This window comes from Microplitis demolitor, chromosome 9 (genome assembly GCF_026212275.2).
Source record: "Microplitis demolitor isolate Queensland-Clemson2020A chromosome 9, iyMicDemo2.1a, whole genome shotgun sequence".
Taxonomy (NCBI): domain Eukaryota; kingdom Metazoa; phylum Arthropoda; class Insecta; order Hymenoptera; family Braconidae; genus Microplitis; species Microplitis demolitor.
The window spans coordinates 2,792,353-2,810,157 of NC_068553.1; the positions used below are offsets into that span (position 1 = coordinate 2,792,353).

General features: G+C 30.1%; 2 long non-coding RNA genes across 2 annotated transcripts; both read left to right on the forward strand.

Moving 5' to 3' along the window:
• Window positions 1–9,261: 9,261 nt before the first annotated feature.
• Window positions 9,262–11,243, forward strand: LOC128668627 (uncharacterized). The gene is made up of 3 exons (XR_008404277.1): window positions 9,262–9,301; window positions 10,248–10,348; window positions 10,748–11,243. It is a non-coding gene; the product is annotated as an uncharacterized LOC128668627 (long non-coding RNA).
• A 4,781-nt stretch (window positions 11,244–16,024) lies between these two features.
• Window positions 16,025–17,805, forward strand: LOC128668564 (uncharacterized). Its single transcript, XR_008404192.1, has 3 exons — window positions 16,025–16,068; window positions 16,941–17,041; window positions 17,436–17,805. It is a non-coding gene; the product is annotated as an uncharacterized LOC128668564 (long non-coding RNA).

The following is a 17,805-nucleotide window of genomic DNA, read 5'->3' on the forward strand; positions in this document are numbered from 1 at the left end:
GAACCACGGTGGCAACACCTTGTAATCTCGGTGATAAAATGGCTCAAATCCACCGTGTTTCCACCGTGGTTTCAAACCGTCAGGGAATTCATAGAAAACTTGCTTTTCTTAACATTACACTACGGGTGCTAAATAGTTTTTAATGTCAGTTTAATTAATATAGCATTTGTGTAATGACGTTTAAAACACTTTCTCCATTATCTCTGTCTACGAAAATTTAAATAAAAATTTATTTACGAAACACATTACATCGTAATAAGTGACGTTGCAGCTATTGCATTTTGTTGCACCTTTGTGAGTTGTCAATTTTTTAACATTCAAAATTTAATCCCGCAATATGATTTACCCCTAGTCAAATAATGAAAATATATTTTTAATTTTCGTGCTGATCAAAATAACAAAATTAGTACTAATTTATTAATAAAATTAAAAAATAATTTCCATAACATAGGATGATGAAGCCATTTTTAATTGTAGTGGATGAAAACCACTAAGCCAGGGCTTGCGCGCGCCCTTTAGCTTAGTTTCTGCAGCTCTGTTACCAACAGCGTGACTAAATGCAAACAACTAATTATTTTTTTTTTTTTTTTAATTAATTGTTTTCGTGAACAGAATAAACTCTAAGGGATTAGTTTTTCACTTTTCTTATTCAGAATTTATCGTTCTTTAATTTAATGCTCGTCATCATAGGGCTTTACATTAATAGATAAAAGTTTCTTCATGAAAATACAAGGTGTCTCGGCATCTCGATTGTTATTTTATTATTTATTTTAAAAACGCGGCCGATTTGAGCTTTTTCATTATTATTTTCATGATCTACGGAATTTTTTACGTATTGTCAATAAAAAAAAAATTAATTTATTAATTTCCCCCTAAAACGGGTAAGAGTAAATTAAGTACTACGCTACACCACCGATTGTGGCTCTTAAGTTTATTTATGCTATTTAAATATTATTCGGTACCAGCCAGGAATTCCAAAGATATACCTAACTTAGGCAATGACAAAGACTTTCCTAACAATAGCCAAATTTGAAATACCTAACTTTAGTAAGCCTTTGGTCATCCTTATTGCGTTTTAGTCAGGAATTTGAAAGATACACTGAACTTAAGACCAACCGAAAACTTCTAATAACAACTACGTTTGGAAAAGTGTTAGTATATCAAGTTTCGATTTTCCTCATAAGAACCGGACAAGGTTCAAATTAGGCTTGCCGTATTTCGGAAAGCCTCATTCATCCCGAATCGGTATTTCGGCATGCCGCACTAAAATTTCAGTCGGGATACATGTAGGCATAGTTACCATTGCTACCTACTAGTCAGAAATTCCAATGTTAGGCCTGAGTGCGACTTGCCACAGACGTTCCTAGTTTCATCAGAATTTGGCATACCAAACTTCGGCAAACCGTAGGTTTCTCATTGCTACCTACTAGTCAAGAATTCAAATAATATGCCGTGCTTTGGCAATGCCACAGAGTTTCGTGATCACAATCGAATCTGGAATTTTCTCGACATGCCAATGTTCATTTTGCCTCATAAAGATTTGATAAGATACAAATTAGGCTTGTCTTAGTTGGACAAGCCTAGTTCGGGCCGAACTGATTTTTTGGCAAGCCTTACCAAAATTTCTAGTTAGAAATAAAATGATTTTCGAAATTTTTTTTATTTAATTTCTTCAAGCAAAAAAGTAAAATAATTCTTCAATTTATAGATTACAGTTAAACTATTAACAGACGATAAAAAATATACTGTATTAAATTCAAAGGATATAAAATTTTCTATAAAAAATATTTTACATTTTAATTCGTAAATTCAATAATATAATAGTTATAATTAAAAATATATAGCAATTATTATTTACTATTGATTGTTGTTTTCTCGAGTACTGCAAAATTCTACGTGACCGATCTGCGGATTTTTGACTTTTTTTATAGCTGACAATTGTTTCCTTCGACATTTTCCATGTTAAGGACGTTTCTACCGAGCAGTCGTCGTCAACTTTAAAGACGATTCTCTCGATGTTGAGTACTAATAACATAACAAAAACTAGTTGAGGTACAGGGAACTTTTTCGCTTGCTCTCACATGCGCAGAAGTGAAAAAATATTTATATTGCGTTGATTCTCCAATTTGGCCACGTGTTTTTTTTTTCTCTGTTCATCTTTATGAGAAGACGCGTGTCGTAGAATTTAAATGTTTTGAAAAATTTTTAGAGGTTACTTTTATATTGGTGCTTATAAATAAATATTTATTAAAAAACAAACTTGGTGCTAAAATAGTCAAAGGCTTAAGAAGTATGTCTGAGGCTGTAAGCAAAAGAATCAAGAAGAAATTTATGAAAGAGCTCAACGTGAACTTCCACTTTTCAAGCTTCCCGATCAGTGTAACGTTGCCGAGTCGCTATCTCTCACAATTCAAGCAATGATAGAAAATTCGACAACTGTTAAAAAAAGCTAACTTGTAGCATTTTTTACAACAACATAAATACAGCTTGTTTTTCTTATTGTTATAGAAGCATATTTGTTATATCTTCAATTAATGATTTTCATTTTTTTAACACAATCTTCCATTATGTCGAAAATATCATATGATCCTTGTTACATTATGATTTCAGTCTGTTCATATTCTATTACACATAACGTATAAAGTTCAATAACAATATATATATGTATGTATATATAGTAAATATTCTACTTCAAAAAATAAAATTACAGTGGAAAATTTAAGTTACGTATTACTGGATTTTAAATTTTACAAGGCCAAAAAACAACGCTGAGTATCGTTTGAGATCAAAAGTCAAATGTGAAAAAAATATATGGAGCTATGATAGACAAAACGAGGCTTGTTAAAAAATAGTTATCTCAAATATTTTAGAGTTTATCTAGTTCAAGTACACAAATATTTTGCATCACAGTGGAAACATGCAGATGTTGAAATAAATAGAATGATACACTAAGAGAAAAAATAAGTTTTTGGAACTCGGGAAACGTAGTAAAAAAAAGTCTCAGCTGTTGGCTGTTGTACCCATGATTAAAGTGATATGGTCAGCAGTACTACCAAAAAATAGTCGATTGCACTATATAGTTAAATACATTACGATGATGCCAGTGAATATGATTGTTCTGAGTTGGGTAATTTAAATTGAAAATTACTAGTCAGTAGAGCTATATTATTAATGTAAACTTATAAATTTTTTTTAAGTTAAGTTAACTACTTTGGGCTGGATGTATTTAATTAAAAATTTCTTGTCAGCGCAACTATACAATATGGTAACCCGGGAAAAAATATTTTTATAAAATTTTATAAGATTTTATAAAATATCAGAGCAAAATTTTATCAAAATTCATACAATTTTGTAGAATTTTATTAAATTTTATAAGGTAAGATCTTAAAAGGGGAGTAATAATCAGATAAAATTTTATATAATTGTATGAAATTTTATAAAATTTTATAACATTTCATAAATCTTTCAATTTTATAAAGTTTATAACAAGTTATTATAAAAGTTGTTAGAAATTCAAAGTAAATAGACAACATTTTCAATGGCCATAAAAAAAAATTTCATTTCTGCGGGCAAAATGTAGGGTACCGCCTGAAAAATGTAAAAAAAAATCTGGCTGTCGGTTGACCCTGCGGGTCAGCCACATTCTTCGAGCTCGAAAATACTTTTGTATGCCATTGTTTTTGAAAAAACCGTTTTTTACCATTTCTTTCTCCAACGACATCTCTCGAAAAAATCCACCGATTGAGATGGTTGAGGTCACATTCGACGTGGCTTATAATGTTCTAGAGCTGATTAGATTATGAAATCGACAGTTCAAGTCGTTTCTGAGAAATCACTAAAAAATTAAAAAAAAAAATTTTTTTTGTCGTGATTCGCCAATATCTATGAGTGTACATGATTGAATGATCTGAAATTTTCAGGAAAGTTGAGGGCCAACAAGATCTTTCGATTGCCGACCAAACACACACACACACACACACACACACACACACACACACACACACACACACGCGACATCCTTCTGGAAATAGTCAGAATAGCTTCCTAGGACCTCAAAACGTCGACATCTGATGAAAACTCGATTTTCGAAAATCGGGGTGAAAACAATAACTTCCCGAATTTTAGTATTATCAATTTTCGTATTGGTTGTTATTTATCCTGGTGTATATGCATCATGTCCTGGTGGTTGGGTGAGTTATAATTATAGCATACCGGAAAAAAATATAAGTAGACATTGTAACAGGGTAAACTTAATAAACATGAATAATTAAATTAATTTGCATTTGAATTTCGTTCCGCCAATGACCGGCCGATGACCTCGTAAGTTACGAGTAATATTGCGACTAGTCACCGGGCGTCGCATGAATCACTAAGGCCCGTCCGTTCGTCATTTCCTTAGTCTAAGGTAGTGGGAATAAGTTTCCGGAATAGTGAACGGGAGTGAAATGATATAATGGACTGCGGAACGAAAAAGAAGAGAGAAAGAGAGTTGTCGAGACGACGAGTACACCAGGAAGAAAACCCTCAGGTTATAAATTGAAAAATTGATTTGGAGAGAGAGAGAGGCGGTAAACTTGAGAGGTCCCCAAACATCACCAGCAGAACCAAGACAGCAGCAACAGGAAAATACTCAGTGCGTCTGGAGTTCGCAAGGTAAAATTTATAATTGATTAAGGCCTCTAATTTGATTATTAGAGGGCCGAATTAATTATAAATTAATTACTTAACATCTTTCTACTGGTTACGTAAATTAGATCGGTATCTCAAGGCCCGTCGGCCAGTTGAATACGCCCTCGAAATTTCCGTAAAATCTTTGCCGGGTACTCGTTGTTCTGTCGTAACTCTAAATTTATTCTATTCGAGGCCTCTCGGCTGGAATAAAATAAATTTTTCCGCGTAAATTATTTGATAATTAAATTCAATTAAATTCCATAACTTAATAAAAGTATTCAGGCCTGTCGGCCGCTCTAGACAATAATTGTCCGCGTGTAAGATCGTAAATTTAAGGACTTGCGACGCCAACTCACCGCCCGAATGTTCTAGTCAATTTTAACCGTAATTCTAATCGGAAAATTAGTCATAAAATATTTATAAAATAATGTTAAAATAATTCTAATTAAAATTATAAAATCAAAAGTAAGACGCTAGAAAAATTACGGTAAAATTGTGTCGAGTAAAAGTTAAGAACGGATTATTTTGTCAGTGAATTAAGTTGAGTGTTAAAATACATAATGAAAATAATTATCAGAAATTTGGAGTAAATTAATTATATATAAATTTTGGAATTGGATATTAATGGGAAAATTATCAGTGGAAAATTAATTAATTAATAATTAAAATAAAACCAAAATTAATTAATTAATAAATATAATTGAATTAAATAAGACAGTGAAAATTAATAAATGAATTAAATAAATCAGGGAAAATAAATAAGAATTAAATAGTTGTGAAATTTTTATACTGGAAATTTTATTGGTGAAATTTTTATGTCGAGTTTAGAAATTGAGTAAAAGAAAGTGAAGTCATGAATTAAAAAAAGGAATGTAGAGTCAATAATTTTAAGTAAAGAAAAACTGTGTCTGTGATTTAGGTCCGGTGGACATGATAAGGTTATTATACATCCAGGGGATGTTTTTAAATTGAAGTTAAGGCTTACCGTCCAGGGGACGAGATAATTTAAGTGGGTGTGTGGGTGTAGTAACCGTCCAGGGGACGAGGAAAATTTAGTTTGTCATAAGTAACCGTCCAGGGGACGAGGAATTTAGTTTGCCATAAGTAACCGTCCAGGGGACGAGGAATTTAGTTTGCCATAAGAAATTAGTTTGTCATAAGAAATTAGTTTGTCATAAGAAATTAGTTTGTCATAAGAATCCTAGTTTGTCATAAGTAAAATTAGTTTGCCATAAGAAATAAATATTGTCACAGGGTAAGAAAATAAAGCAAGGTGCTTAAATTAAATAAAATTTGAATTAACATTATTTCAGCCTACTCTACGATTCCTTTTCTCACTCACAAAATATTACAAACGACCCTGAGTAATAAATAAAATTAATTTAATTAAAATAAAATCATATAACATCCGGTTCTGGAAGGCCGAGTCCATCTTCCAGTGGCGCCCTAATATTCGACTATAATACTAGGTGCGACCAGACTTGGCAAGATTAGTCTCTCTGTCATAACATATATAATTTTAAAAAACTCTAAATTACAGTCGAGTCTCGTTATAAACCCGCATAAAGGGGTGTAGGGGAATATAATTCTAAGAAATTGTGTACCCCCACTCTGTCAGCGCAGGCGACAGTCGTGAGTTGAACTTCCCCTACTTTTTAAGCGTGTGAGTGTGTACATGATTGTTTCCAGTATCTCGTTATAGTCCGTTTTACTTGAGTGTTATGTTTCTTATATGTAAATAGGACTTATATGATAAATAAACTCTTAATTTCTTTTCATGAATATACGGTCTCATATCGAGACTCTGAAATTAATTTTTTTTTCACGTTGTTGAGGGGGAAGGTCTTCCGTGGAAATCCTGGTTGACGGACTCATAACGAGCGGACTCATAACGAGCGGACTCATAACGAGACTCGACTGTATATCAATAAAAATTTGAACTTGTAAAATTAAGTTTTGAAATTTCAACCCTTAAATTCAAAACTCAATAAATTAAAGTTGATATTAAATCTCAAGCAAGACTGCGAAATTTGAATATTTCATACTCTTCACTTCAAAGTCCTATAAGCTCTTAAATTTTACTTTTAACAATTCGCAGCTAAGTATTAGGTGTACAAAAAAGTTCTACCCGTTTTTCAAAGATGGAGTTATCTAACAGCTATTTATAGGTTAGCTATGAATACGTATATGTACATATACAGCTGTTTGTACTCTTTAAATTCATCAAACTTTTAATATATTAATCTTCGATATATATATTTTTTTATTAAGTTAAAAATGGAAGTATGTAATGAGCATATCCGCCATTGTCTTTTATATGAATTTCATTAAGGAAAAAGTGCTGCTGAAGCTCAAAGAATAATCTGTGCAACTTATGGTGACAGTGTTATTGATGACAGTACTTGTCGAAGATGGTTTCGGAAATTCACAAACGGAGATTTTAATTTAAATGATAAACCACGCTCTGGAAGACCTTCAACAATCAGTGACGAGAAATTGGAAGAATTACTGAATCAAGATTCTGCACAAACACAACAAGAACTTGCGAAAAAGTTAAACGTTACTCAACAAGCTATTGTGTATTCACCAGACCTTGCACCGTGTGATTTTCACCTATTCCGTTCATTGCAAAATTACTTGGCTGACAAACACTTACAAAATGAAAACGAAATGCAAAAAACAATAGATGATTTCATTTCGACAAAAGATCAAGCCTTTTATCGCCGTGGGATCCATCAGTTGCCTGAGCGTTGGCAAAGGGTAGTAGATGCTGATGGTGGTTATTTTGATTAAAATTTGTATTTTATTTAAAATTTTTAAATATATTTTTTTTTGACAAAAAACGGGTAGAACTTTTTTGTACACCTAATAGTTTTGTCCGTTTTGTAAAAACGGATTGGCGCCCTCGTGCACTAACCCAGCCTGAAGAGCTGGTCCAGGCACATCTTTAGTTTGTTTATAATTATTTATTATTTTTAGTAATAATTATTATCGTTATTTATAATTTTTTTAAAACACTTGGGTGACCACACCCATACAAAGTTGCCGTTAATGGAAAAAATGCCGTAGGTTGGCCGATGTCTGACTGCAGTCGCTCGGCCAAGCATTGACAATTAGTAATGGCCCAAACCTGGTTAATTACGAGCAGTTGATTAATTTTTCATCAAGATAGCGTAGTCAATTCGAGGTGAATTTTTAATTAAATTTTTGGATGTATATGTTATAGTATTACTGGTTTCATATCGAAATATGACTTCCCGTACCGGAAACGACAGTCATACGACGCTGCCGATGGCTGGCCAATGAATGGTAACTTATGACTGGCCGCTGATCGGTTTGTAACGTTGGGCCATTATTTTGTGAATTAGTAGCCCATGATTGATTCTTGTTAAATGAAAAAATCTACTTATCAATTATTAATTATTCAAATAACTAATTATTACAGTTTTATTTAATTAATACTTGTTTTTTAATTAAACTAAGTCTTAATTAATAAATATTTTAATTCTCCGATTAAAATTATTTACAAGTAACAATTAAAATATTTTTTAATTCGTTATTATTTGCAATCAACAACCGTAATTTTATAACTTAACTTATAAAAATTAATTTAATTAAAAAATAAGACATGTATTTTAAAAGTAAATGTCATTTTTAATAATGGTGGTAGAGCAAAATGATTCCATTGGGTCCTTAATAAATAATCAATTAAATTTAGTAAGTTTTATTTTTAAAAAATTATTAATTATAATAAAAATAGTACGAAATTATTTTTGTTTTAAATAATCGATAATATTAATAAAATTGCTCTTTACTTTTCATAAAACCGAGTAGTTGTAGTAAAATGAATAAGTAGATCATTTTAAAGTATCAGATCAACATTAGCAGATTGTCCAGTAGCCAGCGTTCAAACCCAGCAATCAGAAGGACGGCAGTTCGCGCCCAGAGCCTAGTAGAATTTTCACCAAGTTTTTTTCACATCATTTATCCCACTCGAATAGTTTAAACGTTGATGATTATGAATTCTATTAAGAAATTAGAAAAAAGAAATTTTTTTTTAATTTAATTTATTCGTTTGCTTGGCTGATTGATGGCAGCCATTAATCGGCCGATAGTCGAGCGCCATTAATGGCCCGAGGTTATTATTCTGACTATAAGCCATTTATCGGCCAATAAAAATTGCCATTGCTGAGCCATTAATCGACATTCTTGGCCCGGTAATGTCCCGATACAGGGCCGATTTCCAAACTTTGTATGGGCATACGACTCCGGGTTTGTTTCACGTCTCCGTCGTGAAAAGAAAAACGGTTTACGTTATAAGTTGTTTTGACAAAATAGGTTATTGTTTTGTCATTATACGTATTCGTATCGTTATATTGACGATGCGATGGATCATAACAGTTCAGTTGTTTTGACGGGATTTTTCTCGCCGTGCATGCATTTCTTAACAGACCTATGACTCTGTTTTTTACTACTGTGCAAGATAAATTTTGCGTCTTAGAAAAATTTATCACAAAAAAACAAAAGTTATCACTGGAAATGTCAAAGGACATAAATATTAAATAATAAAAGCCAGTAATCCCCGGATCGGTCTCATAGAAGCTTGTGAAACTTCAGGAAACAACAATCGGTAATAAATAGTAATTACTTGTATAGATTTACTTATAATTTTTATACTACTTCATTCACAAATGATAATGTAAAATATTTTTTATAAAATATTCTATAGTTGCTGGATTAATTATAGTACTTTTATCTTACACTGCAAAAAATCGGGTGTGAATACGGATTATATTTCAATGCGAATTCACTCCGCCACTCGGAGTTCCGTTGTTTTAATAACTAAGTACAATATATTTAGTAGAAACAGCTGATAATAAAAAATATTATTATTACAGTAAATAATTGATTCAGATACTTCTAATTAAACCAATAATATTATGTTTTTAATTTATAAAATGTTTTAGTAACTCACTAAATTATAATTATATATACTCTCTACACACGAATATGTGAAATAAGTAAATATTCACTTATTCAGAATGCCAATCGAACCGCTTTTTGAAATTAGTGGTTTAACTTGCACTTGGAATTAGTAAATATTCACTTATTTTCACTAAATCATATTTAGAGAATAATTCATGGTAGTAAACCTAAATTATTGAATAGCTATTGTGACATAATTTTTTTCGGGAATATTTGATATTACGGTACAATATGAAATGTTAACTTGTAGTATGATTGATGTGAATGATACATTGTATTTGTAAGAAAGATTATTATCAGCTGGTAAGAATTTTTTAAAATCATTTCGTGACAATATATGAGAAGACAGCTCGTAAGTACTCAATAGAAATATCTGCATATCAAAAACCTATAACTTTATTATACATTAGTAATTTTTTTTATGATTAATATTTTCTGAATCTCCCCTTTGGAACGAAATTCATTGTGAAGGAGAGTGAATAAATGAAAAGTTATCCAATCCGTGTTCACTCCGCAAATTTTTTACACCGTAACTTTATAATTTAGCTGCAGTATTTAAATCAAACAATTATTTTATTTTTCTGTTTTAGGAAATAAAATCAGATAAATGTCGAAAATAATTTTATTATTATCAATTTTCGTATTGGTTGTTATCTATCCTGGTGTATATGCATCATGTCCTGGCGGTTGGGTGAGTTATAATTATAACATACCGGGAAAAATAAAATACAAGTAGACATGAAAAATTTTAAAATACTCTAAATTAAATCAATAAAAGTTTGAACTTGTAAAATTAAGTTTTGACATTTCAACCCTTAAATTCAACACTCAATAAATTAAAGCTGATATCAAATCTCAAGCAAGACTGCGAAATTTGAATATTTCATACTCTCCACTTCAAAGTCCTATAAGCTTGTGATTTTTACTGTTAACAATTCGCAGCTGATAATTTTTGTTCCTGTTATTTTTACTTTCCTATCAGTACGTTAATTGAAAGTTGATAAAAAAATTCTATTGTTTTTACTTTTTAATACAGTATAAATATTTCCGTTGAAAAATGAAAAAGGAATAAAATATAAGTTTTTTTTAGTGCCATCCATCGCAAGGTTATGGCTGTTGTGAAGGAAATAGATGCTCTTCATATTTGTTTCAAGGTGTATGCATGTCCATTGTGGACTACGGTATAATGCACGCTATGGGAAAATAATTATAACAATTTAGTGAACATTTATAACTGTACACGGAAAAAAAAATCTGAGCGTCGGTTAGCCCTGGTCAGGGATCAAAATCAAGATTTGAATAAGTTTTGACCCATGTAGCAAACAATAAAATGAGAAATATCCGACAAAAATATAAGAAACTACGTTTTTTCGATTGTTTTGTTAATAATATGATTTGAACTAAAAACCAAGTTCGACGACATTATATAATCGAAAAAAACCATAATATGGATGAGTTGCTATGATTTCAGACACATATTAGTACGTTATATTATGATTTATCCGGAAAAAATAACAAAATATTATTGTTTAACTTTTCAACGCCGATATCTTTCGTTTTTTACCATTTCTTCCTCCAACAATGTGCTTTTCTCCGTGTATTGTATCATTCAATAAAAATCTATCACTTACAGAATAATTTTTTTAGCACTTGTTTTCATTCTTAACAGATAATTCTGATATTATTTAGGTAACCTATACAAAGTTGCTGTTAATGAAAAAAAAGATTATTCGGCAGCCAAAATGGAAGGTAGATTTTTCATTTAATCGATATCAAAAATAGTTTTATACATGCATATCTTGTTAATGTATCGATACATCCCTGATTACAAACTCTGATTGAATCCGATTGAAACTGATTGAAATCAGAATTCAATCAGTTTCAATCAGAAACGAATTTTCAATCGGAAATGTTCGGAAGCGTTCCAGGTTTCTGATTGAATTTCAATCAGATTCAATCAGAAAATAATAATTTTAATTTTCGATTATTTTCCGATTGAAGCTGATTGAATTCGATTGAAATATCTCAATCAGTTTCAATCGGAGTTTTTAATCAGAGATATTAGTATATAGTCATGATATGAAATAAGACTCATTTTCTAAAAGTGAGGGTAAAAAACGACAACGATTATTTTCGATAGAGAACTTCGGATATTTGATTTGACATAGCATTACACAGGTAATGTACCAAACTAAACTTCACGTAAATAAAGTATTGAAAATTTAATTAGTATGAAATCATAATTGTAATCGCTGTTACTTTGACAATATCAATTATAATTATAGGACGTACAGGTACGATTAAAACCTATGGCTATGTATGGCTATATATGGCCACGCATGGTCATGTATGGTTAACTTTTCACGGATATATAAATTAGAATTTACCTAACGATTACAATTACTTATATGCAAGTATTGTTGTGTTAAACGAATTATAAATTTTTTTGATATCACTAACAGCATATTGATGATTATATTTTGCTTTTTTGAAAGTGATTGTATTCTTTGAACCTTAGGTACCACAACTAAACTTTGTTGTAACTGTCGGTCGTATAGCCTAGTCGTCAGAGCGTTAGTCTCTCGTACGGGAGGTTCCGGGTTCAAATCCTACTGAAGTGGGTGCGGTCATTAGTTATTCTAGCGTTTTTTTTCTGAATTAATAATTTCCATTTCGATAAGGCATTCAATTATTCGCATATCTGATAATCTCCGCGTTGCCAAAATAATTGAAAAAAAAAAATTGAAATTTTTTTTTTAATTTAGTTAAATTTTCTATACATAGTTATATCGAGTCATATGTAGGCATATCAAGCTATGAATAGCCATACATGGCCATGCATGTTCATATATGACCGTGTCTGGCCAATTTTCATATATGGCGATGCGTTGAGCATTCATATATGATCATGTATGATTCAATTTTCACTGAACATCATAAATAATAAAAGTAAATCTGTTAAAATATAAGATAGCTGTAAAATTTACAGATCATTTTGTTCATAATAAAATACACGTGACAGAATTGTCATCTAACGAGAAATGCATAAGTTATATGGAATGAAAACCATGTTTTCAACATTTTTCGATTGCATTAAAAATTTCAAGGGAATTGAATCATTGGAAGAAAGGTCAAAACATAAAGTTTAGGGTCATAAATTAAAGCTTATTAGTCAAGCTTCAATATACATTTTACAGAAATGATCTATGAGTTTTAGTTTTAAAGTTATATGGACTTATAAGTAATTAAATTTAATTGTTTAGCAAAACTTTAAACAATCAACACCAAAAAACGGTTCGATAAATCAATTTGAAAATTTGCAGGGTTACTGGGGGTACATTAAGCTAAAAATGTTCCCGGCAACAATAGTCTTTCAAAAAACTAAAAGAAGGCATTTTTTTGTACTTACTTCTAATGGATGTTGAATATGAAAAAAAAATGTTTTTTTCTTAGTGATAAAAGGGTCTTGGAGAGAGTTTATTTAAGTTTCCAACGCTGCTCTCAAATTTACTGTGCGATTTTTAGTAGCCTAAATATCGATGATCAAAGGCTTAGGGATCGTTTTTTTATTTGATGGCTAATATCTCTGCGAAAAATCGTCCTACGAGGTTAAAAAAAAAAAAACCAAATTGAAGCTGAATAAATTTGCTAAATGACCTATGAATTGGTTTAGTTGACAAAATTTTTCCTCTGTTTGTGGGCTCTTTAGAAAAAAAAAAAAAAAAAATAAGAAATTTTACGTCTAGCGGTATTTCTCATGTTTCCGTAATACCAGACCTTTCAAAAACTTTTGATAAATATGCACCGAAACTAGAGATTTTAAGCTATAAAACGCGTTTTTGAAGTCTGGATACGAGTATTTTTCACAAAGTCACAGCATTCCAAAAATCACAAAAAAATTTGTAAAATTTTTCTGTTCCTTTAATTTTTTGCGTTAGCTAATATATATATATTTATATATGTATATATATATATATATATACATATATGTATAGTAAATATATGTATATATACATATATGTATAGTAAATATTCTACTTTAAAAAATACAATTACAGAGGAAAATTTGAGTTACGTATTACTAGATTTTAAATTTTACAAGGCAAAAAAATAACGCTGAGTATTGTTTGAGATCAAAAGTACAATGTGAAAAATATATATCTAGCTAAGATGGACAAAACGAGGCTTGTTAAAAAATAGTTATCTCAAATAACCAGTGACATCGAGCATTTTAGAGTTTATCTAGTTCATGTAAACAAATATTTTGCATCACAGTGGTAACATGCAGATGTCGAAACAAATAGAATGATACACTGAGAAAAAAAAATAAGTTTTTGGAACTCGGGAAACGTAGTAAAAAAAAGTCTCAGCTGTTGGCTGTTGTACCCATGATTAAAGTGATATGGTAAGCAGTACTACCAAAAAATAGTCGATTGCACTATATAGTTAAATACATTACGATGATGCCAGTGAATATGATTGTTCTGAGTTGGGTAATTTAAATTGAAAATTACTAGTCAGTAGAGCTATATTATTAATGTAAACTTATAAATTTTTTTTAAGTTAAGTTAACTACTTTGGGCTGGATGTATTTAATTAAAAATTTCTTGTCAGCGCAACTATACAATATGGTAACCCGGGAAAAAATGTTTTTATAAAATTTTATAGAATAATATAAAATTTTATACAATTTCATAAGATTTTATAAAATTTCAGAGCAAAATTTTATGAAAATTCATACAATTTTGTAGAATCTTATAAAATTTTATGAAATTCAATAAAATTTTAGAAAGTCAGATCTGAGTAAAGAACGTAATAAATAAATGTAATTCTATAAAATTATATAAAATAATACAAAATTTTATAAAGTCCTACACAATTGTAAATAATTATATAAAATTATTGTGTGTGTGAGTGTGTCGAAATGCCAAAGGTAGTTGGCTAATTTTATTAAGGATATTATTGCGGGTAATAAGTAATTTAATAGTTAATGAAAATATCGCGGGTTAATAAATAAAAGATTAATTAAGGTTTATAAGGTTTGTAAAAGGTGATAAGGTTTATAAAAGGTATAGTGTATAAGGTTCATGAAGGTTTATGAGTGAATAAGGTTTATAAAGGTCAAAAAGGTTAAAAAGGTTATTGAATAAATAAAAAGGTTTAAAGTGATCATTGGAGAAGTAAATTATTTATAAGTTATCCTTCCTCATCCTTCTCTTACAATTAAATAAATTACACCGACCCTGACGATTTAAGATCCGGTTCTGGGCGGCCGTTATCACTTCCAGTGGCGCCCTTAAAAAGGTAATTTAAGGATGACCAGAGTAACAGCAATAGCCCTGTTATAATGATCGTGCATAACGATTTTTTTCTGGGTATTCAATGTTTCTCCTCCCATGAGAATTCATTTTTCAACTTAAGCCATAAGCGAAAAGTTGCCATCGAGATTCAGTTGTTTTGACAAAATAGGTTGTCGTTTTGTTATTATACGTATTCGTACCGTTATATTGACGATACGATGGATCATAACGGCGTTGATTAAGAACGTGAAACTTGCACAGTTCGGCAAATGTCAAGCTAACCATTAAAAAGCCTTTGTGAGCGCTGTGTCACATACTTCTTATTAGTAATTAAGTAGCTTTTCTGTTACGATAATTGAGATAATCTAGTTAAAAGGTTTAGGCACCTTTTATACAATCATGATAGTTTTTACGGACTGATTTTAATAATTATTATCCAATGTAAAAAAATTTGATTGCATATAGTTGTTTTTTGCTTTGGTATAGTTAATAGATTTACATCAAGCACGGATAAACATTTTCAGTTTTGAAAAATATCTTATTATTTGTTTTTCAACCAATAAAATTAATTGTTAAAAGTTTTTTTTTTTTTTTTAATTATAAGTAACTGATTAATCAACATAAGTCACTGAGCCTGAATATTGAAACTTATCATATGATGGAATGATTAATGAGGCTGTATTCTTAACTTGGCATCTTTCAATTTGCATTCATTTTTTTTTATTCAAAACTCTACAAGATTATCTTATTAGCGTTTCTTTGGATACCTATAATGACCATAGTATTGTCATTTTGACGTTACGCTGCGCCGATACTTGGATCATTAAAAGGACTATATAGAATATCGTATAAAGACTGGAGAAGAAATGTTCAGTCGTTCTGACGATAATTTTCTCGCCGTGCTTACATTGCTTAACAGACCTATGACCCCGTTTTTTCCTAATGCGTAAGATAAATTTTGCGTCTTACAAAAATTTATCACAAAAAAAAAACAAAAGTTATCATTGGAAATGTCAAAGGACACAATTATTAATTAATAAAAGTCAGCAATCCCTCGATCGGTCACAAAGAAGCTTGTGAAACTTCAGGAAACAACAATCGGTAATAAATAGTAAGTGTTTGTATAGTATTACTTATAATTTATATTTTACTCCATTTACAAATAATAAAGTAAAACATTTTTTAAAAAATATTCTATAGTCTCTGGATTAATTACAGTACTCTTATCTTACACTACGAAAAATCGGGGGTGAATACGGATTATATTTTAATGCGAATTCACTCCGTCACTCAGTGTTCCGTTGTTTTAATAACTAAGTAAATATATTTTTAGCAGAAACAGCTGATGATAAAAAATATAATAATTACTGTAAATAATTGATTCAGATACTTCTAATTAAACCAATAATATGATGTTTATAATTTATAGAATGTTTAGTAACGCACTAAATTATAATTTCATATACTCTTTTAACATGAATATGTGAAACAAGTAAATATTCACTAATTCGGAATGCCAATCGAACCGCTTTTTGAAATTAGTGGTTTAACTTACACTTGGGATTAGTGAATATTCACTTATTTTCACTAATTCGTATCTGAAGAATAATTCATGGTAGAAATATTAAATTATTGAATGCTACAGTGACATAATTTTTTTCGGGAATATTTGATATTACGGTACAATATGAAATATTATCTTGTGGTATAATCGATGTGAATGATACATTGTATTTGTAGAAAGTCTTATTATTAGCTGGTAAGAATTTTTTAAAATCATTTCGTGACTTTATTATACATTAGTAATTTTTTCTATGACTAATATTTTCTGAATCGCTCCGTTGGAACGAAATTCATTTTAAAGGGGAGTGAATAAATAAAAAGTAATCCACCCTGTGTTCACTCCGCAAATTTTTTACACCGTAACTTTATAATTTAGCTGCAGTATTTAAATCAAACAATTATTTTATTTTTCTGTTTTAGGAAATAAAATCAGAAAAATGTCGAAAATAATTTTATTATTATCAATTTTCGTATTGGTTGTTATCTATCCTGGTGTATATGCATCATGTCCTGGCGGTTGGGTGAGTTATAATTATAACATACTGGAAAAAAAATACAAATAGACATGAATAATTTGAAAAAACTCTAAATTAAATCAATAAAAATTTGAACTTGTAAAATTAAGTTTTGACATTTCAACCCTAAAATTCAACACTCGAAGAAATCAAAGCTGATATCAAATTTCACGCAAGACTGCGAAATTTGAATATTTGATACTCTTTACATAGTCGTATTAGCTTTTAAATTTTAATTTTAACAATTCGCAGCTAAGTATTTTTTTTCTGTTATTTTTAATTTCCTATCAGTACGTTTATTGAAGGTTGATAAAAAAATTTTATTATTTTTACTTTTTAATACAGTATAACAATTTCCATTGAAAAGTGAAAAAGGCATAAAATATAATTTTTTTTTTAGTGCCATCCAGCACAAGGTTATGGCTGTTGTGAAGGAAATACATGCTCTTCATATTATTTTCAAGGTACATGCATAATTGATGAGGCAGCCGCTATGTCGTTCGCAATGGGAATATGATTATAACAATTCAGTGAAAATTTATGAATGTCCACGGAAAAAAAAAATCTAAGCGTCGGTTGGCCCTGGTCACGGATCAAAATCAAGATTTTAATAAGTTTTGACTCATGTAGCAAACAATAATATTATAAACAATAACATAAAATATTATTGTTTAACTTTTCAACGCCGATATCTTTCGTTTTTTACCATTTCTTCCTCCAACAATATGTTTTTCTCCGTGTATTGTATCATTCAATAAAAATCGATTGCT